Source organism: Cucumis sativus, chromosome 1, assembly GCF_000004075.3.
Source record: "Cucumis sativus cultivar 9930 chromosome 1, Cucumber_9930_V3, whole genome shotgun sequence".
Lineage (NCBI taxonomy): Eukaryota > Viridiplantae > Streptophyta > Magnoliopsida > Cucurbitales > Cucurbitaceae > Cucumis > Cucumis sativus.
This window is the reverse complement of record NC_026655.2, coordinates 30,216,563-30,240,964: the sequence shown is the minus strand read 5'-3', so window position 1 is coordinate 30,240,964 and position 24,402 is coordinate 30,216,563. Positions and strand designations below refer to the sequence as shown.

Sequence of the window (24,402 nt, the reverse complement as noted above, 5' to 3'; positions counted from 1 at the left end):
TTAAAGGCCAAAATTTAAACGACCAAATTTAAAGGATTAAATTAAACGATTGTATGTCAAATCTAAATGATCGTGTACCAAAAAAATCGTTTAGTCTAATCTAAATGATCAAATTTAAATGATCGTTTCCCAAATATATTAAGCCGGTCCATGTATTTTGGAATTTCTGATTGTGGGCTTGTGGACTTTTCCTATGATAAATATTTTGTTGGTTTGTTCTATTTAATATATAATTTAGGAGAGAACGTGTGTGGGGGAGTTGTAACTGCCCTTCATCTCTCCCTCTCTTGCACGTAACAAAATGGTTTTGTTACATATATATAGAGAGAGAGAGGGAATTAGGGTTTCCATGGGTGAAAAACTTCTTTGAAAGGTTGCTTTGCTAAAAGTCTCGAAAAAAATGTCTTCCATTTCCAATAAAGATCCCTCACATCCTTTATACTTGTCCAGAGCTTTGCAAAAAGTCTCTACAAAATCTCTTCCCTTCTCAAAATAAAGATCCCACACATCCTTGATACTTATCCAGATAGAATAGCAAGGTCGTCGGGTGGTGGTCTCCAATGGGTTGGAAGGATTTTGTTGTTCGTGCAGAAAAGTATTGGGCTTCAAGTTTTTGGAGAGCAGTTTGGACTTCAAGCCCAGTAAGTTCTCTATTTTCTTCTATTTTTAGAAACATGCTAAGGTCCCTGTTGTTTATCCTGCATATTTGTATGTTTTTTCTCTATGTAATTCATGTTTTACAAAATTGAATTCCAAATGCAAGAAATTCACATGCTTTCATTGAGGAACTTGATTCTTTCACCTATGACATATACCCTATGCCAGCACAAGGCAAATGAAAACTCTTGTCATTAGAGTTTACTTTGTTCAAGTTTTGGATTTGTTGATACTAAGGTAAGGTTTTTAGTTAGTCTAGTCTTACCTTGTGAGAGTTGATTATTTTAATTGGTTACATGAGACTTTTAGCAATGTTGGACCAAAATTGAAGTCAAACATTATATCTTTGACCCTGAAAGCCTACTCTCCCGTGATAAACATGAGTGTCTTTTGAGTGAATTCGTGAAAAGTGTGCAAAGGTCCTTATTACTAACTCCAAAATATCAGAGGGGTGAAGAAATAGTACCCCAAATACAAGATCATAATATGACCATTAATGGTATATTCTTTAAGCAATTGAAGGTATGTGTGATGAAAAATGATGAGAGAAGAATGTTAGAATGATGTGTACGTACGACAACAATGAGCAAAACCAGTTTTACGAGAAGGTGAATGCATGTTTGATTTATTTAAACACAAGAAAGACAACTGAAAGAATGGTGAAAGATGAGAGGAAGAGGAAGAGAAAGAGGAATAAATAATATGTTATGCAACCTGGGAGAATAGAAAAGAAATCTTGAAGATAGAAACAGTAAAGTTGAGCTCAGAATTCAACCCGGAATGCAAATGCTAAAGCATACTTGCAATTTTCCTGCACTTTCCTAGTCACAGCAAAAGACAATTTTTTATACTTTGAATTCAAATTCAAAATTTTTAAATTAGAAACCAAACACATCTCTGGAAATATACCAACATTATATTGGATAACTTTTGTTCTAAAAACTATTGTTGTTATATATGGAAAGAATAGTATAAAATATATCTAATATATTTCTTTTTCATATTCTAGAAATAATATATAAAAGATTAATGGAAAGAATTATGTAAATATATCCAATAAAGGAATTCATTTATTTCTTACATATAGATATAAAAAAAAAACCCCACAAAAGGATTAAAAATCACATAGAGCAAGCAACACAATGATAATTTAATTTTGAAGGACAAACTCCAAAATAGAAATCTACGAGTTATTTTTTTCAGGGAACAATAATAATTGTTATCAGAAGTTATTCCCAAATTATTTAAAACTTAAGAAATTACTTCCTATGCTGGAAGAAGTTCAAGAATCTAACTTTTGGCAAAGCTTCTCACGTTTCACATCTCATCACCTACAAATCAACATTAAGAAATGAAAAGGTAGGAATGTTAGATTAGGCGCTTTTTCTCAGAACTTACCGAACCGAAATGGCTCGATGCTATAGAAAACTGACTTATTAAAAATGTTAGCATCATAAAAATACACAACATTATTATGGGGTGGGAATTATTATTATTATTATTTTTTTACATTGAAGTAAATCATATAAGTTCTATGTCAGCTATATTCATGTTTATCGGTATTGATTACCTGTTGGATCGCGCCTTGCGAGGAACATGCGCAAATGAGGATCGATTGGTAGTCCCATAGATTCATATGTTGGGTCATAAACTGCATTCCTACTTTCTGCTGATGATCTGTTTCCAAATTTCAAATATTCTTTTATCAAACTAATACTATATCTCAAAATCTTTGTTTATATTAAAAATTAGGTCATTTCACATTTCAATATTAATTGCATTTAATACCCTTTAAGCTATTCATAATTAACAAGTCTCTGATATATTATTAGGCACTATTAAAATTTGAAAGGATTTACTGTTACACATTAAACTTGTTCTTTGATCTAAAATAGAATATTTAAGAAGTTAGAGACATGAATTTGATGGTATACCTTGAAGCTGGAGGTGTGGTCGCATTGCTTAAGACATTGTCTTCAGAGATCCAATTCCTTGGGAGGTGAAGATTTGAAGATGATGGCAGCTCATCTTGCAGATTCAATCTTGGCTGTTATAAAAAATATATTTATATAATATACCAAATAAAAAAGATGAATTTATAATATTAATTTTCTCTCCCTTTTTATAAGATAAGGGACTTATTTTAGAGTAGTCTTGAGCTTAGAATAGAGAATTCCACGAAAATATAACTTTACATTTCGAAGGATTGGAGTACAAAGGAGAGTTTGAGATCAAGTAAAGTTAGAGCTAAAAGGTATGATCATAATATTTTTGTGCCTTGTGTTGAAACACTATTATTAGCTGTCTCGACATTGCAAATTCTTTCCCCTCTGATATACCACATGACTGAAGTGTAGAACATTAACTTTGAATAGGAAGAAAATATTTTAATTCTTGGTATAAGTTACATGACTTTAACTTAACGATAATTGAAACGACTTTTTTTTGCTTTAGTAGAGTGGTTATTTGATTACGTTTTTTTTTTACTAAAGAAAAAGCTGTACATGAATGATGAGTTAATCAAATACATGTGAGTCATTCAAGAGGAGAGTGTGTTAATTGTGCTAATGCATGAGCAAATTTAGTAGTTTCATGTATTTAATTAGTTCTGGAGTTATGGAACTAGATTTGTCCATGACACTCAGTATAAATAGAATTGACATTGTAGCCAAGAATAAATCAAATTAAGTTTTGAATATAAAGTGTGAACCAAGTTTGAAACTTTGTCACATAGAAGTAAATTTATTTCTTCCTAACTTTTTAAGTTAATTATGTTAGTTTTGTTTCATTTATTGGACTGAAAATTATTTGTCATTATGAAAATTTGAATTTTATTAAATAATTTTGAATATTTATTTAACTAAATTGAAGAGTAGAATTTTTGTTAGAGATTTAATAATTATAAGTATAGATGGATATATATATACTTTATTATTATGAAAAAAGAAAAGATAATTATATTTGAAAAATATATTATATTTTAGAAAATTGATAAAATAAATTAATTGTTGGATACTTATTTAGAGAAAAGATATTTCTCGAGAAAGAAAAAAATAAGAATAATAATTATGTTTTGAAAGATTTTATTATTGATAAAAAAATAACTTTTTCTTTTTAGAGCGTTTAGACTTATAGATCCTACTACAAACCTCAAAACTTACTCGTGAGTTAATTTTTAATTGCAAAACCTATACTTAACCATAAAAGATTGTATCGTTTAATTCTTTTTGTGGATTTATTCATATGTCAACTTCTTAATACTTAGTCGAATTTTACTTCCTATACTCAAATTAAAAACGAGTCTTAGAAGTCTTTTATCTTCCTATTTTACTACTTCTCAACAAGACGGTATGTTGTGCCAGTTTCGTTTAGGTGACCCTAATTTTCAATATATGAAACATTTATCTTCTCATCTCTTCTCTAAAATTGATGTGTCTACTTTATCTTGTGATGTTTGTATTCAGACCAACAACATCGAGTTTCTTTTCCTTCACAACCATACAAACCAACCTAACCCTTTACTCTTGTTCATAGTCATGTCTGAGGACCATTAAAGATAACAACCTCATTTGAAAAATAGTGGTTCATAACCTTTATTGACGACCATACCTATCTTACTTGAGTCTTTCTTGTTTCCAACAAATCTAATATTAACTCTATCTTTTGTGACTTTTATAACACCGTAGAAACGCAGTTCAATATAAAGATTGCTATTTAGTGAAGTGACAATGGTCAAGAGTTTCAAAACTACACCCTCAATGAGTTTTTGTCTTCCAAGTCATTGTCCACCAAAGTTTTTGTGCTACACCCCCAACAAAATGTGATAGCCAAGCTAAAAAAACTGTCACCTTTTGGAAGTCACTCGTTCTCTTGTGTTGTCTACTTTCCCTCCTTTCTATCTTTGGAAAGATGTTGTTCTCATTGTAGCCCATCTTATCAACTAAATGCCTTCTCATGTCCTACATCCTCAAAGCCCATTAGAGTGTTTTAAAGAGTCATATCCCTCTACCCGCCTCATCTTTGATGTTCCTTTTTAGGTATTCGGGTGCACAACCTATGTTCATAACCATGGCCCTAACCCATCTAAGTTTTCTCCTCAAGCTCAGATAGGTGTCTTTGTTAGCTACCTTCTGCATGAATGAGGCTATAAATACTTTCAACCATCTTCTCATAAGTACTTTATCTCCATGGATGTTACCTTTCTCGAAAAGCATCCTTTATATCTCGTTAGTCATCTTCAGGGGGAGAGTGAGAGTGATGAGTCTAACTTTAGCTGGATGATATCTTTATAATCTACCAGTCATACTCTCATTACTATACCTAGCCGAAATCCTCACTACACAGTCCTACCTACGAACCAAGTCCCTTGGAAAACCTACTATAGAAGGAATCTTAGAAAGGAAACTAGGTCCTCTGCTAATCAACCAGCTCCAGTCCAAGATTTTGAACCTCTATGAAATCAAAGTATGACTGATTCTATTGACTTACATATTTACAGTAAAATGAGTAAAAGTGACATGTTCGAGACAGTTATTCCTGAAAATATAGGTGAACAGGGTAATGTTGATAATGAGGTCATCCTGGATGGAAATGACAATAATGATGAAAATGAGATCAATGCAAGAATTATAGAAAAAGAAATTAGGGGGGATTGTTCATAGAATACCAGTAAGTTTGATCCCTCTCTTAATCTATCTATTGCATTAAGGAAGGTACCGAATCTTGCAACAAGCACTCTATTGCTAACTATGTTTCTTATCAGAACCTATCTCCTTAGTTTAGAGCCTTCACAACCAGCCTTGACTCTACTATGATGCCAAAAAATATCCACATTGTTTTAGACTGTCCTGAGCGGAAGAATGCTATCATGAAAGAGATGAGGACCCTTGAGAAGAACAAGACTTGGGAGATCTGCACACTACCTAAGGGGCATAAAACTGTGGGATGCAAATGGGTGTTCGCTCTTAAACACAAGGCAAATGGTATGATTGACAAACATAAGGTCAGGCTAGTTGCAAAAGGGTTCACTCAAACCTATGGTATTGAGAATTCATAAAATTTTCCTCTAGTTGCTAAGTTGAATACTGTTAGAGTCCTGTTATCTGTTAATGTGAACAAAGATTGACATCTATACCAGTTGGATGTTAAGAATGCTTTTCTGAATGGAGACCTTGTGGAGGAAGTTTACATGAGCCCCTCGCTTGGATTTAAACCACAGTTTGGTCAGCAGGTGTGTAAACTCCAAACATTTTTATATGGTTTGAAACAATCTCCTAAAGCTTGGTTTGACAGATTCACTACCTTTGTCAATTCCCAAGGGTATAGCCAAGGGCACTCTAATCATACCTTATTTACAAGGGTTTCCAAGACAGGGAAGACTGCTATTCTAATAGTTATGTGGATGATATTATTTTGATTGGAAATGATTAGGCAGAAATCAACCAACTAAGTAGAGAATGAATGATGAGTTTGAAATCAAGGATTTGAGAAATCTGAAATATTTCCTTGGATTGGAGGTGACCATATCTAAAGAAGATATCTCCATGTCTTAGAGAAAATATACCCTTGATTTTCTAATCGAGATAGGTATGTTGGGATGTTGTCTTGCTAACATTCCTATTGAATTCAACTATAAACTAGAAAACTCTGATGATCAAGTTTCAGTTAATAAAGCGCAATATCAGCACCTCGTGGGTAAATTAATTTACATATCCCATACTCGCCATGATATTTCTTTTGTTGTGCATGTTGCCAGCCAGTTTATACAGACTCCTTATGAGGAACACATGAAAGCTATCAACAGAATTTTGAGATACTTGAAATCAACACTTGGTAAAGTGCTGCTGTTTAGAAAAACAGACAAAAAACCGATTGAGGCATATACTGACTCAGATTGAGCAAGATTTGTTGTTGACAAAAAGTCTACCTCTGGTTATTGTACCTTTGTTTGAGAAAATTTTGTAACTTGGAGGAGTAAGAAGCAAAGTGTTGTGGCCAGGAGCAGCTTAGGGACGAAATACAAAGCTATGAGTTTGAGAATATGTAAGGAAATTTGGCTCCCGAAAGTCTTGTTGGGTCTTCATCAAGAATGTGAGACACCAGATAATAAAGTCGCTATTAGTATTTATTGCGAACAACCCTGTTCAATATGATAGAACTAAACATGATAACATCGATCGATATTTTATCAAAGAAAGACTTGACAGTGGAAGAATATGCATTCCGTACATCCCTTCGAGTCAACAGCTTGCTCATGTTCTTACCAAGAGGCTTCTCAAACCAAACTTCGACTTTTGTGTTAGCAAGTTGTGCTTCATTGATATTTACGTCCCAACTTGAGAGGGAGTGTTAAAATCTTAGAATATTTATGGAAAGATTTTCCCTAATTCCTAAAACTTTTCCGTTGTTTTTTATTTCCTTGTATATTCTATTTATTCTCCCTTGTACCTATTATATTATATGTAAATAATAACAAACAATCGTGTTTTTTCTCTCGATGCTTAGGTTTTCACGTAAATCGGTGTGTTCTCTTTGGCTCTATTTCAATAATTTTTAATTAAGAATTTGGATTTTTAAGGGAATGAGATATTAATGATTTCGTTTGGTATAAATAACTATGGAAAAGTAAAGTTAATTATATGATAAAATATAATTATAATTGTTGAAAAATAAGATAATTAATAAAGAGAGAGAAAAGATGAATAAAAACTAAGTGAATAAAAGCAGGTAATTTCAGCCATTGAAAAATCATTAGAGTTTAATTGATCAAATTCAAATTTCATAAGTGTGATCGTTACACTAACATGGCATAGTTAAGAGTTATTTTTGCAATTTTTCCAAAAAAAGATATATTTAGGTTAAGAGACAATACCGGAGGAAATTGGATGGTTGAAAGACCACTTGGGTAGAAGGCGCCATTTGATGATCCTTGGTTCAATAGTCCAAATTGTATTTCTTCCGACCTGAAACAATAGGTACATAAATTTTATTTTAAATTAGATCAATCTTTTCCTCAATGGTTTGAAAAAAGTTAAGTCATATTCTCCTTATGCTGTTAAATGTTCATAAAACTAGACTATTCATGGAAGTTTTATGAAAAATAAGGGAGATGACTCTCCCTCCACGAACAATCTTCACCACAACCGCACAACCTCCAATGATCAGATTAGCAGCAATCGTGCAACCAAAATAGCAATCAATATAATAGATCATTTAGCTAGACCACTATCACTAATAGATCGTTTAGCTTTAGTACAAGATCATTTAAATTCGGTACAAGATTGTTTAGATTTGGTACAAGATCGTTTAGGCAGGTACACGAGCACAAGATTATTTAGACTAAAATAATGGTACAAGATCGTTTAGATTTAGTACAAGACTGTTTAGACTTGGTACAATATCATTTAGAGGTACATGATGGTTTAGACCGGGTACAAAATTATTTTTTCACGAGTGTGTGGCCGATTAATTGCAAGGGTATTTTTGTTATTTCACGTTGTGGATTTGTGGAGTTTTTTCCTTTTTCAAAATTGTTCTCTATGGTGTAAATATTTTCGTGCTTTGTTTTATTTTTTAAAAAACCTCCTAAATAAAGTAATAACTAAATTGATTTAAATGGATCAAATGCTTCAACTTTTGAATTTATTTGAATTTATCTTGCATTTTGGAGAGTTACTAAGTTGATAGCCCATAAATATGAATTTGATTATTTGTTTGTAGCATCTCATTCAAAATTGAAGAGTTATCTCCCTTTTTTTAAAGACTTGAGTTAAGATCAAGTACCCAAGAGTTTTATTAGAATCAAGTAGTTCGAGATTGTAATTCTACTCTCAGAGTTAATCATTGTATCCTGTTGAGATGATCATTGTAATATGATCAATGCAAGCCTTTGTAGAGAAAATAAATGTGTTCAATACAACGCTTATATATCAAAAGTGTTGTTTTTCGACTTTGAGTCTACAAAGGTTTTGAGTTTCTCTCAAATTTTTAATTATTCTTATATCTAAGTCTTGTCTTCTTACATCATATGACATAGGTTTACATCTAAGTACGAATATTATACATTAAGTGCATGTATTGTTTCTAATTGATGTGTATTCTCGATTTTAAAAATTATATCCCGAACCCAACCTATTCGGAAAAAAAAAAAAAATCAACCAAACCCAACTTGCTTACAATTTGGGTTGAATAGTCTAGGTTATTTGGGTTATTTGAACACTCCTAAATTATAGAGTCTAAACCTAAGATGGCATAGCTCAACCACATACATATGTAAGAGGGATAAAGAAGTTACGTTTCAGGGTTATTTTTGTACAAAACCAGAAAAATAAAACATTGAAGATTTCATAACCTAGAGTAGAATAAATTATTTAAGGGATAGTTACAAATTTAGCGATTAGATTCAAAATAATTAAGTATATAGCAACATTTTAAAAAGTTTGCAAATATAGTAAAATTTGTCAAATTCTATCAATGATAGAAGTTTATCCCCGATAGATCATGTTCTAAATATTGGTCTATCACTAATAGACCATCGTGATACAAACCTATCAACGATAGTTTTGATATATTTGTAATTTTTTATAAATGTTGTTAATATCCTTAATTATTATTCCTCAAATGGCTATCCATTACAATTACCCATTATTTAATGGCTTTAGGGCCAAAATATCGGAATTCATACGAACATTTTCTCCCTTAAAATAAAATTGCCAAAACTTACTTTTAAAGTGGTTTGTGGGATAAGGTTTATGGGTATTAACATTTCTAATAGTAAGAAACTAGAACATAGAAACACAAATTACATAAATAAATACACCTAGCTAATTGATGTGTGATAATAAATTTATCCAACGAAACTACTTACTGTAAATGCATTTTCAAATACAATCGTTAATAAATTGGAACGTACCCAAATGGAGTTGAGGAAGGGTGTTGGATGTTATTCTGCTTCTTGAGAGGATACCATTGATCTTTAGAATGTGTTTGGAAGAAGCCCGGTGGATATTGGCTATTTTCACCACCCAAAGTTTCCTGCATAGCTTACATATCTATAAATAAAGTATATCGACCATATTGACCATATAAATTTTTAGCAATATATGAATGACTTTCAATCTATTATTTGATGATTCAAATGGCACATAATATAGTGTTTTAGAGGGTCCCATTGAGGACCCTCACAAGCACCTTCGAGATTTCATTGACATATATCTATAACGATATAATTAATGGGGTTACTTACTAGTGATGCAACAAAACTAATTTTTTTTCATTTTCTACTTATAGCACCGTGCGAAGGATTGGCTAGGCACCAGACGATTGACAAGCTAGCATCACCACATGGGGTGAAAAATTGCTCAAGCTTTCTTGAATAGGTTTTTTCCACTGGCTATGACCTCATGATTGAGAACGAAGATTGACACATCCGACCAACAACAAGATGTTGAGCAGCTCTATGAGGCATGGGAGAGCTATAAGGATCTATTAAGGAGGTGTTTCCAACTTGGATATTCGGATTGGTTAGCAAACATCGTTTACAATACGAATTCGATATGAATGTTATCATTATATCTCCTATATTCTTTAAAACTGCTGAGAATGTTAAAATTTTACTTGAGGATATAACTAGTATACGTCATTCAATTGGTCTTTTGAGAAACCATATTCAACTAAAACCGCCAGACTGTATGAGTTGGACCAAGTAAAAGCCCTTAAAGCACAATTTGCTTCGCTTACTAAAACTCTTTCTAGAATTAACGGCTGAAAGTCGATTATAAGCAAGTCCACCATTCATTGCTTCTCAAACTTTTGTGGGATGACATGACTCAACAAAGATTAGATATATAAGAGATAGAAACTTCTAGCTATGTAGACAAAGGTCAATATCGAAGCCAACAACAAATTTCTACACATTACCATCCTAATTTAAGAAATCATACAAAGATGCTGACAACAAAAATGTTTTGTGCAGGCACCTCCCAAGTTTTAATATGACAGGTTCTTCGAATATGAAAAAGAAACTTCTTTGGAAGCTTTGATGCTGCATCATATTAAGATAACAAAAGATAAATATGTTACTTTGGAAATCTTAATTGACACCTAACCACTACAATGCAAAGTCATTGAAAAATCAATTCAAAACTTGGAAACGAAAATCAATCAAATTGTTACCTCCCTTCACACTATGCAAAAAGCTAAGGTAAACTCTCGAGTTTCTCTAAGAAAAATCCTAGAGAAGAGTGCAATGGAATCACTCTAAGACTAACAAAGAGTTGAACATGTTGGAAGTGTGTAATGAATGAGGAAATTAAAACAAGCTTATTGGAAGACTTTAACTTTTATTTGTGTGTATTCTACTTCACACTTGGATGATTTGGATTACAACATTTCAATCCTATTTATAGGATTATCATGAGCATAACTCATACCACAATTAAACACAACAATTTAAATCCTACACTTAATTGATGTGAAACTCTTACTAAATTTGTCAAGCTCCAACCCAAATGTCGCGTCCTATGACTAGATGGAGGGTGTACCGCCTAGACATTCATTTGCATTTCTCATGAGGTAACACGCTAAACGCCTAGTAAGCGAAACAACACTTTTCTCTTGCTCTCTTAGTGAAGCTCTTTTACTTGAGCCTTGAGACTTTCACTTTTTTTATAGTGGAAACAACTAAAAGGAAAATAACATACACATATAAAATAGTGAAAAACTTGAACTTTTTCCTTTATTAACTTAAGGCTTACAATTTACCGTTTACAAATTACACTTTACTTTGCACAAACTAAACCCCGTGGTCTTCTCACGCCCTTCTTCTTCCTCCAAGGCACAACCTTTCGTGACACGATGGAAGAGACTTGGTAAAACTCTCTTGACACTAATACTCGACCTCCACTTTACTTATTGTCCCTTTTCTTTCTTTGCATCTTCAATTGCCTCCTCGAGGCAAGCACTTAGAGGTGTGAAACTTCTCTCTCTTCCTTACACTACAAGAAAAATGAGATTTTCCGATGTCTCAATGGATGTTGGAAAATAGAATGTCGGCAAAAGAATCCAATACCAATGTAGGATATCCTACGTTAGTGTAGGTTGTACTTCCCGACGTGGTCATCCACAGCGTTGGGCTATATCCACCAATTTATGTATTTAATTTTTCATTAAACATTTCCTCGATGCAATCATATCCGACGTCGACAAAGGTTAAATATTTTACTTTATTATTAATAATTCACGATGTTGGGTAGAAGGACGTTGGGGAAGGTCTGACACATTGATGTGACCATTGGATATACCCCGACGCCATTGTAGAACAAGTCGGTAAAAGTTTAAATAATTATATAAATATTAGCCTTTTTCCGACGTCAGAGTTGACATCGTCAGAAAAATGTTTAAGAAATTATATAATTATTATACTTTTTCGAACGCCATAGCACACCACGTCGCCTGTTTTACATTTGAACCAAACCGAACCAAATCGACCCAGTTTAATTCGGTACGGTGCGGTAATATTACTATTGAAGCCCAATCCAACCCGAACTAAACTGATCGGTTCAGTTCGGTTGTTCAGTTCAGTTTGGGTTTTTTCACCTCTATGTATAAGTATTTTAGTATACTAATTTAGAAAGTGTTTCCAAAGCATGAGATTTGAAATATTTGATAAGCATGTATTTCTTGATGTATTTGTTAACAAGATTAAGCAAGTATGTTTATGATAAGTTTTCAAAGTATTTAGGTATGCTTTAGACTATATTATTCGATATATATAGCAATCCTTTAGGGATATGACCTATGCACAAAGGTTCCTTTGATAATAGTATTAAGTAGATATCTAGTATCCTATCGTTGGGACAAATATTAATGAGATGAGGATTCTACAAATGCTTAATTTTATTTGAAGAGATAAGAGCCTTTACGAATCTAATTTCCATCTCATTCTAACTATAATGTGCGAGGGCACTACTGATGCCTAGATTTCATCTTATAAATATCATATCACAGAATGAGGGCACACTAGATTATCAATGATTCAATCCTTGTGATTCGTGTGGTATAGTAATGAAAGATAGAAAGAGGTTTTAAGGATATGTTTTATTGTTTATTTGTGTTAAAGCCAAGGATTTGAAGTTAAATTTTTTTGAAAGCATATTTTATAAAATTTGCATTCCTTGGATTTTTTTGCTCACCATTTCCAAATGTTTTTCCACTTTTCAGATAGAGGTCAGGATCCACAAGCCTGACCTTATCTTACAGTCTACTGTGCAAAGTTGTAGATAGTTTTACTAATGTCGGTTAGTACTTAGGTTTACTCATGTTATGTACATCGGTTGTTAAAGTTTAAAGTGCATTTGCAATTTTCGTTTGGTCTAAAAAGAATTATTCTATAAAATCAATGGCATTTAGCCTTGACTTCTTTTAAGGTTATGTAATAAAGTCTTTTTATGTACATTTCTCATGTTATTCTGCAACACAATATTGATTTTATTCAAGTTGTTATGCATTGCAAAAGGTTTAGAAGTTAGGATCAACTGAGGTTATTCAGAAGGAGAATAATGTTGGTTGACTTCACACCACTTTTTGGGCTAAACAAGTAGGTGCTTGAGGTAGGGTGTGACAACTTGGTATCAGAGGAGGGTTAGTTCCTTGGGAACCGAAAATAGTTTCTCAATTGATTTTAAATTTGATATGATGTTAAATAGATGTCAATATGAGACTGTTTCCTTGGAAAAGAAAGAGAATCGAGTTTAAGATTAATGAGTTAGAGAAGAGTAAGAGTCAAATCTCATGCATTTAAATAGAAGTTATCGATAGCATATCTAATTAGTTGATATGTTATAAGAGTCATGGTTTGCACAACTGATAGGCATATACTACAAGGAAAGGAAAGGATACGAAACTCTAACCAAGAATAGTTGGAAGGGGAATCAACTGCCCCAGAAGAACATATTGGAGACAGAAGAAAGAATGTTGGAAAATTTTGTCCAAAAGATAGCTAAAACTTTAGGATCTGCATCAAAAAGTTCATAAAAGAAATTTGGAATAGAACAGCTAAAGGCTTTAGGAATAGTAGTGTTTGAAGGTTACATGAACCCTACAGATATTTAAGCACGGTTAAGCTTGGTAGAGAAATTTTTTAGAGTAATGGGTTGTCGTGAGGAAAAACAAGTTAGGTTGGTTTCATTTTCGTTACAAAAAGAAGCTGAGAATTGGTGGAAATACATCGAGGCCCGACGAGGTGATATAGATCCCATGGATTGGAAAACTTTTAGATATATCTTTGAAGAAAAATATTATCCTAAGACTTAACGTGACAAGAAACTAGAGGAATTTATGAAGTTGGTTCAAGGTTCGATGTCAATAGCAGGATATGAAAGGATGTTTATTGAATTATCAAAGTATGTTGGTTCAATGATAAAAACGAAAGAAGAAAGGTGTAGGAAATTTGAAAAATGATTAAGTAAGGAAATTTGCACCCTGATAACAACAGTAGCAACAAGAGCGGACTTTTCTCACTTGATTAGTACAACTTTACGAGTTGAGCAAAGCCTGGAGGAGGAATAACCTAAGTAGGAGCAAAGACAAGACACTTCCTCCAAGAAACAACAAAGATGAGATCATTTTGTTCTAGGAGTATGAGGGAAGAATGATTTCAAGACCCATTCTACTGGACAACTATCACAAGAAATAAACACAAGAAGTGCCTACTCAAGACCAGGACCAAGAAGTTTTAGTCAACTAGCAAAGTTCGCTACCCGGAACGAGATCAAGATAATAATCTATAGCTAGTGCAGATAATAGATTTTTATGTCATCACTATGGGAGATTTCACCAAGGTCAATGTCTAGTTGGAGTGGATATTTGTTATTGGTGAAAGAAACCTAGAGATTTTAGAAGGGATTGTCCTTAATTGAAGTCTATAGAGCAAACAGATTCACAAGTTCAATCACAAGTTGTTAATCAACCAAGAATCACCACCACTAGAGAAGGAACAAGTGATGTTAAACAAAAAGGGCTTGTGCGTAGTTCACGACAACATGGAAAGATGTATGCTTTAGGTCAACAGGAAGTACAGGAGACATCAGACATCATTATTGGTAAGTTATTTATTTAAGTTTGTTATTTAAAGTGAAGTATAATGTTATGAGTTAGAGTTTGAAATTTTAAGGATGAAATTTCTTAAGGGAGAGAGAAATTGTAAACTCCGAACCCTAAGAAACTTGGATTTTCCAAAGAGTTTAAAAGGATGATTTAAGAGGAAGTTAAGATGAAAAAGCAAGGCTTAAGAAGTGTCATTGTAAGTTTGTTATGATAGGTGGAAAGAAGGAAAATTATGAACTAATGGTTTAAAAGTTAAAGAAACGTTAGGTTGAAAAGAGGAAAAATAAATTTAGCTAAATCCATGGCCTAGGTGTTTGGCCTTGGTGGGCAATCAAATGAGAAAGGAACTAACCTCTAAAGAGGGTGTGCTATTTGGGCGAGAAAAGGGTGTGCTAAGCGACCGGTTTGTTGTGTGTGCTTTATCTCGCGTAGATAAACTAGGACTTAGTAGTTGTGCCTTTATACAATTCAATTACAATACATCTCGAACCAAGGTCATCGAGTGTAAGATGCTTACCTTATCTTTCTATATTGTGCGATTAGTTCTATGTGATAAGTCATGGATCATGATCAAAGCATGGAAAATGCTCACTATGTACCATTTCATTGCATAATATCTAAGTCCTTGTTGAGTACAAGTTTTTCTACTATTCACCCAAGTGCAAGCGAACAACAAGTTTACCTGGATGATCCAGAGTCGAACATAGGGAATTGGTTCAAGACATTAGTTCTACGATTTACTTATCGTTTAGGCATTATGACGATGGAGTTAAAAGCATAATAGAATAACTAAAGTTACTTGCTTACACCTAGAGACTCATGCACAAGAGAATAAACTATGGCAAGATGGAAGATTAAGCGAACTAACTTGCGTAAGAAAGGCAGTGAAGGAAGGTCTCATGCTATTAGGCAATTAAACTATATGACCACCTCGATGCGATATAACTCATCGAGCTATCGTAGTCATTGAACGTCACACTTGATTGCCTTTCCAAATCTAAATGACTAAGGTTGGCTAAATGGTTTATATCTAGTAGTACTTATTTATTCTACTTAGAGTGCTTCACATTTAAGGACAACAACCTCTAAGTGTCTTAGTCCACAGTTGTTCATCTTTTGGGTTACAAATGAAGGAAATCCTCCCGCAAGGTTCAAAAAACTCCTTCTTACGTATGTTAGCCACGTCCTTGCTACTCATCCTCTCAGGTAGTTGGCGACATACACTAGCCAAGTGTAGAATGTACCTCACTAACGTACTGAGCAATATAAATAAATATTACTTATCGAGAACAAATCATAAACTTAGACTACAAATAGCACAAAGACAAATGAGCAGTAGAGGCATGGATCAGATGGATTGAAAAACATATAAAGATACATTGTATTAAATAATGAAGGTCTTTAACAACGTACAATATAACTAAATACAATGTAAAATAAATAGTAAAATAGAAAGAGAGAGAAAATAAAATACAAGTTGAGAGTGAGGGATGGATTCTTCTCCTCTCAAACTCTAAGCTCTCGCGTTAGAATCTGGTCGGAGAAGAAAGAGTATTGTACAAATGGTGGTGAGGCTAATCCTTGCCACCAACTCACTTAGCTGCTAGCCCATGCAGGCCCCCTTTTTGGTCTATTCAGACCTCCTTCTCTTGGTGGGGATGAAGTGCTTTTATAGGAATTTTTAGGTGATAACTTCTATTCCTTTGAGGTTGTCAGTGTTGATTTTGATCCTATGAGGTCACATCACTCCAACTACCATTCTTGTCCTCTAACGAGCCTTCCTCACGTGATGATGTGGTTCCTCGTCTGGAGATGTTAATCGTCTAATCAGTTCTCATTACATAACCCTACGCGAGATGCCTCTTTTGATTCACTAATTTCTTTCTTTATTCATTATCCTATGTTTAGACATGTTAGTCGCGTAAAACTGGCATTATACTTATTTAAGATGTATTTCTAAATACTTATGTATTTACAACGTTAGTTATGCGATCATTTTCTTATGCATTTTAACCTCATTATTCTAATAAAAGAGATTCAAATAATGGATATTTATACACGTTATCAGCAGCAAGCAACTTGTGTGTGTATGGTCGAGAAGGATGAATAGAACCTTCAAAGAGTGTTGGCATTTTGGTTATGGCTAAGCGAAAAGAAGGCTTCCTTAGAGGTTTGCTACGCGAGAAGGCTTCCTTAAAGGTTAGATGGACATTTAGGACTTGGCGAGGAAGCTTGTATAGAGGTGAGGTTGGTGATGAGAGGTTGGGTGTGAAGGTCATGACCATGAAAAATGAGGTTAGCGACCATACAAAGTAAGGTTAGCAAGTCGTTTGGCTTAGTGTTTGACACTTTGATATTTTGGTTAGGTGAAATGATGACGAGATAAAGACGATGGAGTACTTTACAGGTGTCCTTGCATGCTTAAGTTCAATTTCGGCTAATGGGAGGTGTCAATGAAAACTCATGTAGGGATTAGTATAAATAGGTCACTTCAAATGAACATTTCTCTCAAACCAATTGTGAGTTTTGGCTGAAATTAGTCTCAAACATTCACAAATTGAGTCTACTTTCTATATTGAGGCTGCAGGTTTAATATAGTGAGAGAAAGATTGAGTTTGAGTTGAAACAAGAGAGGAAGGTCATTCTCGAGAGAATATTGGGCAATCTTCACTTCAAGGAGGCTACAAAATGCATTATGTGAAGTTGTTGGCTGAAAGTTTGAGGTAAGGACATTAAACTTTTTCCACCAATTGTGTACAAGGAAATATTCCAATTTAAGTTGTGGGTTTTATGTAATTAAGCTCTAAAGTGAAGTTTAGGGTTCTGGCCAAAAAAATGGTAATCTGAGTAGTGTGTTGGATGACTGAATGTTAAGTTGTTGCTAGGCGAGATGGGTGTAGAATTTGGCTTAAAGAGGTTAGCATGGTGCATTTGGGCTTTTGATGGATGCACAACATGCGTAAGGCATGCGCAACAAGCACTTCGCACAAAGCGGAAGCGTGCGAGATGTCAGGCACATGACTAGGGTGAGGCACAAGGAAAACCTCTTGTGAGGTTACCACAGGTAGCCTATCACGTACGACCAAGGCCTACTGCCCACCCCCTCACGTTAGCCATGCTAGTTAAGTGAATTTTAAGTTGTTTTTTTTTATGTTTTGAGGATTTTTAGTAAATTTATGATGTTTTTATGATTAAAAAGAATTAAATGAAATTATTTTTCGTTATTTCAGGTCCAGAGAAGATTGGGCAAGTTTACAGACCAAGGGTCTAAGCTTCTTTCTGTGACTGACAAAATGAGTTTAAAGTTGATTTCTAATTATGATTTATTATCAAGTGTTTAAAGCATGCTTTGATGTATGAGTATTTGAGTATGCTTATTTAGAAAGTGTTTCCATAGCACGAGATTAAAAATATTTGATTTCTAATTATGAGTTATTATCAAGTGTTTAAATCATGCTTTGATGTATGAGTATTTGAGTATACTTATTTAGAAAGTGTTTCCAAAGCACGAGATTAAAAATATTTGATAAGCATGTATTTCTTGATGTATTTGTTAACAAAATTAAGCAAGTATGTTTATGATTAGTTTTCAAAGTATTTAAGTATGCTTTAGACTATATTATTCGATATATATAGCAACCCTTCGAGGGATATGACCTATGCACAAAGGTTCATTTGATAATGATATTAAGTAGATATCTAATATCTTATCATTACGACACATATTAATGAGATGAGGATTCTACAGATGCTTACTTTCATCTCAAGAGATGAGGTACTATACGAACATCTAGTTTCCATCTCATTCTAGTTATAACGAGAAAGGGCACTACTGATGCCTAGATTCTGTCTTGTAAATATCAAATCACAGGATGAGGACCCACAGAGTTCTATGATTTCATCCTTGTGATTCATGTAGCATAGTAATAAAAAATAGAAAGAGGTTTTAATGATATGTTTTATGATTTATTTGTCTAAAAGCCAAGATTTAAGTTAAATTGTTTTGAAAGCATGTTTTATAAAATTGTCATTCATTGGGCCTTTTAGCTCACTTTTTCCAAATATTTTTTCACATTCAAGGTAGAGGTCGGGATCCACAAGCCTGACCGTTATATCCAAGTTTGCTGTGCAAAGTTGTAGATGGTTTTACTGCTATTGATTAGTACTTAGGTTTACTCATGTTATGTGCATGGGTGGTTAAAGTGTTAAGTGAAGTTTTCATTTGGTCTAAAAGAATAGTCTGTAAAATCAACGACATGTAGCCTTGACTTCTTTTAAGTTTATGTAATAAAATCTGTTAATGTACATTTATCATGTTATTTCGCTGCGTAATATAGATTTTATTCAAGTTCTTAAGCATTGTAAAAGGTTTAGAAGTCATGGTCAACTAAGGTTATTCAAAAGGGTAATAATGTCACAGTTAACTTCACGCCACATCTCTAGATAAGCAAGCAGGTGCTCGGGGTGGGATGTGCAATAATAGTTACAAATAGTTTAGTTCCAAATTGTTTATGTGAAGACATGTGAGTGGAGATATCCTATACAAAACAAAGAGTGTGTTTTTAAATCTATTACAAAATTTGTTAATTATGAGATTCATGTTTCATAGGATGATGATGTGCGATTCAATATTCTTAATTTGGAGCCTATATGTGAGATTAGTCTCGAGAGAGCCCAATTCACCAACTTAACAAACCTATCATTTTTGGAACTTGACTAAATCGAGAGCTGGGAGTATAACTTAACAAGATGAAATTCACTCATTTTCATATAGAAGAAGTAGGTGAGTAATTCTCTCAAGTGTCAATTTCAAGTTCTGAAAAAAGGGTCCACCCTTTCACTAGTTCGAGGGTGACTTAGTTTATGGTTAAACCATACACAAATTGACCCGTTGGAGGAATCAATGGCGGTGAAGAAGAAATTATATAGTAAAATATAATGAAAAAAATAAAAAGGAAAAGAAGGATAATGTACGGAAGTAAGATAATGAAGAAGCTAAAAGAGAGTGACCTGAACATTGGACGTATGAGCAAAAGTTGGAGTAGTAGGAGGGACAGCCAAAGGGAAATAATCAGAACCCAAATGATTGGTTACAACTGCAAACTGATAGCAATTAGTATTGTATGCATTATCCTCACTCATCAAATTCCCAATTCCTGCTTCACACCTGTATTCATAATCCTCATCACAACAAAATGCAAATAAAAATTAAGCTTAAGTTTCATTATTATTTCAAGCTTAGTCTTGTAAAAGTCATAGCTTAACTACTAAGGATGTATTTGAAATACATTTTTATTTTTTAATTAATTTAAAAACTGAAGGACTTTATAAAACATTGGAATGTTTGATAACCACTGAAAAAATAGGTTTCAAAACACTAAATAGTTTTAAAAGTTTTTACTAAAAATGAATTTTTGGAAAAACATTTTTAATTGTTTTAGCAATTTACTATATAATTTCATAAATTTTTTTTGTTAAGAAATTGTTGTGGTACATTTGTTTTGGATTATGATTGGTTGTAGTAACTTACGGGAACGAAATTTGTGAAGAGGAATCATGGTAATTAGGAGGGTTGAAGTTCATCATCCCTTGATCAAAGTTCATATTCCCGTAGCCTTCTCCTTGTGCTCGATTCACCTACATATAAATAAAAATAAAGAAGGTTACAAAACAAATGTGATATCTGTGGCATGTAGAAAGTTAAGAATTTAGTCTTCATAATCAAAAAGTATGAACTTATCCTTATAATTTGATGAGAGTGATGTTTTATCAAACCATAGTATGTCACCCCACCACGATCACCATTTTTTAGAAGTGCTAATTTCATTTTATAGTTCTCACTATGAGTTGAGTGAGAAATACACAAAATGATGGTCCTCAAATGACAAGTAGTCAAATATTCAATAGATTTAAAATAAAGAGAAAACTTGACAAGACCACAAAGAAATCACACACTCCCCCTAGATTCAAATCCTTTAATTTAATTAATTTAGAAATCAACCTTTGTGTTTTTTTTGTTAAGAGAATTTGCCTAGCAATACTTGACACTTTTGATGACTTGTAGAAATACAAGTTATTGTAGCCTTTGGGTAGAATAATGAAGCTTTAAAACATAAAAAATGAAGAAAACATGTAGTAAAATAGATAAAATAACATTGTTATCTGTTACAGACTACAAAAGAGTTTTATGCCTATTTATTGTCTTTTCCATGTATATGCATGCATGCTTTTAGAGAAAAAAGAGAAGCGTAGCTAGTCGACAAATGTCAGGCAAGGAGGCACACGACCAACAAGACAATCAAAAGCATAAAGTTGGGTGCTCTATATCGGTAGCTAGCGAACAAAGAGTTGGTGTGAATGCTAGAAAAGGACGAATGTGACTTCTACAGCACGAAGCAACTTTTTCAGAAAATTAATGAGCCAGGATTGTGACACAACATGTCAATCCTCCCTATATATAGAAGACTACTTCTTCAAGAATCGTGTGTGAAAATCTACGGAGAGCAAGCTCACTTCCATCCTCCATTTATCTTCTTTGTTTCAGATGAGAGTTTAGAACATAAACGCGAGATCCCCCTTTAGTGTAGGAAAAAAGCAGATCTAATGAGTATGAGAATTCTAGAAGAAAACTACCCTACAATGACAGTTATATATCTCAAAAAATGAATGGAAGGAAAAAAAACTGTCACGAAATATAAAATTTCGCGTTTTTGGCGGGAAAAGACGGAAATTTTCGGAAAACACTTTTCGTGACAGTTATTAACTGTCATAGAATGTTACTCAGAGGCTCAACACAATTATGTATTTCCAATTGTAATTTTTGTAATTGTATTTATACCATAAGCTCCATGACCGAAAGACTAAAACTTTATTCATAAATATAATTTATTTATACTTCCATTCTCCTTTTTTTTTTTTTTTTTATCTTTCACACGGGCCTATTTAAGTATAAGTAAGTAGAGGTAAATAATTTAAAGAATGATTAATGTTAGAAAATCAGGATGTCTACATTATTTGTCTTGTTCAGTTAAATGCAACTATTGATGTATTATCTTATTTGAATGAAAATATAAAGTTGTTAACTATTGTCACTTGATGCATGATGACTTGGATTTAGCTAAATAAGTGAAAAAATGATTGTAGCAATACAATCTTTTCACCGTACATATCCGTAGCATACATATTAGAAATACGAGTGTGTGCAGTGAAGGCACCAAGAGGTTGCTCGCCTTAATATAGGATAGGTTAGGCATAATTAATTCAAGGATTAGACGGATTCCAAAAGGCGAGCTAGTATGATGAAAGCACCGAGAGATTGCTTGCCTTAAAACTAAAGTTAACAAATGCTTCATGTCACCCCGATGCATTTAGTTGTCCTTACTTTACACTTAATTATTTAAACATTTCCCACACATCATCGTCAACGTACATGAGTTCATATTCCAGCATATCTCACCGCAATGTCCACCCTGCTACTCTATCACACATAGTGTGTAAATATATAGCATAAATCATATTGTGCATATCACTTATACTGTATAGATATCGCATGATCTTAGGATGCATAGTTAACCTATTAGAATCACTAATTCCTCATGTTTGACTCTGACATACCTAAGAAACCTCTCTCTTCACTTACACTTGGGTAAGAGAGGGAAAAACGTATACTCAAAACGATGAATCGATGTAGTTAGCAACATTTAGGTAGGAATATGCACCTTTTATCGCATCAACGTAGCTTAATTGTCAACTTTAGTTGCATAGTTAGAGTCTAACCATAACATATACACAAATTGAAACCAAACCACACTTGATAGTCTATTAGACTTGAAAATTAAATAACTCATTAACCTAATTAACATCATAAATCAATGAATTAATCAATAAACAAACAGGCCCACTGTTGTCTCATAGTCGACAAAGGTAATATCGTCCATCATTCGTTTTCTCTCTCAATTTGTTTCACTTTTTACACTTTAAATTTAGCATTTAGTTAATTCTGTCAACTGAAACCTCCCATCTTTTACTACTTTCTTAAAGACAAATTTTACCTTAGAGAAACTCTTTCTTAGACTCCCATGATTCTTGCTAATGATACACTACCTGAAGTTCATGCTCGATGTTATAGATGTTTTTTGTCAATTAGATGCCTTGACATCCTTATAAGTTGATCAAATCGGAGACGAGATACTCTTAGAGCATGTGTTACAACAATATTTTGGGAGGAATGACAAACATAGGAAAATCTATCAATATACTATATCATTGATATACTCCTAAGAACGAAATAAACCATCAATTGTAGGCTTCAAGAGCTATAGTTCAATTTTCTATATCTTCAAATTCCATTGCACTGTGTCATACTTACTAATAGTCTCGAACTCATTTATTATATTTGCCACTCTTCAGACTTCAAAATTCTACTTCTTGCCACAAATATCACTTGTGCTTATGAAAGTGTTTTTACGTGGAAAAACCAAATATTACTGAGCTCCTAGGAAAGATAGTCAGCCCACATAGATCCGCACCTTTGTTATTGTAGTTTGCCTCTTCCACAAGTTCGAAATGAAGTTTTTGTATTCCAATCAAATTTGTAGATGGGCAACCCACAACCTATTTTGCTCCTTTGAAAATAGATGCATCCAACCATGCTATTATCAAATCTCATTTACACTTAATTGATCTCAATTTCATTTAAGATTTCTAAACTGAATGCCAGAATAGTTACACAACATTGCACGGTCCAAGTGCTGCTAATAGCTAGCTACCTTTACCAAAAAAATTTGGTGAGAGGAATTAGAAGGTAATTACGAGCGGAAGCATTAAAATAATGTTTATGTTCAACATAAGTTTTATGTTAGGTTGAAAAGTTGCAACCATGCAAATTTTCTATACAACTTTCCATGAAAGAAACAGGATGAGTCATTTCAAAGAAAGAAAGAATGATAATTAAGGAAATTATATGTAGATAAATCAAAATTAATCAATTATTACTTTAAAACTAAACTTCATGTCCACATGGCGAAGAATTGCAACTTTTCAAATTTCTCTATACAACTTTCACGAAAAAATGTTGGTATATTAGATAAAAGAAATAAAACATTCTGAAAGAAAGAATGTCGAGAGTAAAAAGTAAAAAGTATAATAAAGTGAAATAAAAGATTTGGTGGATAGAAAGAAAAAGAAAAAAAAGTTAGTCTCGAGCATGCAACTTGAATATTAAAGTTGAAAAGATAATGGCTCAAACAATACTTTGTAATATGTAAATTTAGTATAGCAGAAAGAATAATTATTAGCTATTTAAGTATAGGGAGAGACTTACATTAGCAGATGCAAAGAGGCGTGCAGAAGAGGCTGCTGGGGAAGTTGATTTTGAGAAACAAGTGCCTGAATGTTGTTGGCTAACAGGTGGAGTGCTCACTTCAATCATTTGTTGACCACTATTAAAATGAAATTTGTCATGCAATTTATATTTGCTAACTATACGTTATTTATGAAAAGATTTTAATAAACATTACAATTTCGAAGTTCGAATAAGAGGAGGTCAGCTATTAGAATCATGTTTTAAATCTCATTTTTATCTTTTGAATCATTGATATTCTCAAACGATCAAGAACTAGTTTATGTAAAATAACTTAAATA

General features: G+C 33.2%; 1 long non-coding RNA gene across 2 annotated transcripts; it reads left to right on the top strand.

Annotated features, from left to right (window-relative positions):
* The first annotated feature begins 260 nt into the window (after window positions 1–260).
* Window positions 261–3,057, top strand: LOC116402104. 2 transcript variants are annotated; one of them, XR_004214522.1, is made up of 2 exons: window positions 261–641; window positions 2,599–3,057. It is a non-coding gene; the product is annotated as an uncharacterized LOC116402104 (long non-coding RNA). The 2 variants fall into 2 exon arrangements; XR_004214521.1 differs by having other exon boundaries at window positions 2,553–3,057.
* The last annotated feature ends 21,345 nt before the right edge of the window (window positions 3,058–24,402 follow it).